The sequence below is a fragment of the Sinocyclocheilus anshuiensis genome, unplaced genomic scaffold (assembly GCF_001515605.1).
Source record: "Sinocyclocheilus anshuiensis isolate Anshui unplaced genomic scaffold, SAMN03320099.WGS_v1.1 scaffold1159, whole genome shotgun sequence".
Lineage (NCBI taxonomy): Eukaryota > Metazoa > Chordata > Actinopteri > Cypriniformes > Cyprinidae > Sinocyclocheilus > Sinocyclocheilus anshuiensis.
The window spans coordinates 353,673-354,726 of NW_015547700.1; the positions used below are offsets into that span (position 1 = coordinate 353,673).

The 1,054-nt window shown below is 30.6% G+C and overlaps 1 protein-coding gene across 1 annotated transcript in view; it reads right to left on the minus strand.

The window, feature by feature from the left end:
• Nucleotides 1-1,054, minus strand: part of LOC107703875 (uncharacterized protein C16orf45-like) — a 22,497-nt gene that overhangs the window by 8,529 nt on the left and 12,914 nt on the right. The window lies entirely within an intron of this gene.

A 1,054-nucleotide genomic window follows, 5' to 3' on the forward strand; every position in this document is an offset into this window, starting at 1 on the left:
TCACAAATGCAGACATGGTTTTATGTTTACGCTGCGCGATGCAACGCAACGCGTAAAAGGACAGTATAAGTCATAATAATCCGTAATTATGTCCCCACTGGATGCAACAAATGCCTCGTTTATAATGGGTTTTTTAATTTTTTTGTCTCGTCGCTCCGGTCGGGACAAGGCATCACAATATGGCAAGGGCCGTAACATTTCCGTCACACGCTTGAGGTATTCGGCCAATCACAACGCACCGGATAGCTGGCCAATCAGAGCACACCTCGCTTTTCAGACTGATGAGCTTTGTAAAAATCGACGCGTTTCAGAAAGGCGGGGCATAGAGGAGAAACAGTAATGTACAGTATGTGGAAAATAATGTTTTTTTAACCTTAAACTGCATAAACACATTTCATTACACCAAATACACAAAATAATGTTATATTTAGCAACATCATATGACCCCTTTAAACAAGAAAAATAGCAAATAAACAATTGTATCCCACTGGGAAACATTTTTATTTTAGATTTTAAAAGATTTAAAAGTCACTAAATTCTGTCACATTTTTCAGAAGAACAAGATTTATTATCTCATGTCATTTTGCTTCTCAAGCAATTGTATCCTGATTTAAGAATGTTTAGATATTTGTACTGGAAAACAAGACAAAAATACGAAAATCATTTTTTGCAATGTACCACCAACAGCTGTCACTATCCACTAGACAAATCTTTTACATTTAATTCCCTTTTTATGAATACTTTATTTATTTGCGTTCTTAACAGTAATGAAGATGAAAAATAAATCCAAGAAGTCACTGCAAAACCCTAGTGTCCATCTTCATTCTATTTCTACCAAATGGTATAAATAACTAGTGTTTGAATTAATGCATAATTTAATTGAAATCATTAACTATTGGCATACAAATTGTATGATAATTACATATTTGTAAAAACAAGAATTTTAAAGTTTGTCAAAAAAGTAAATAAATAATACAATACAATATAATATAATATAATAATATAATATAATATAATATAATATAATATAATATAATATAATATAATTAATATA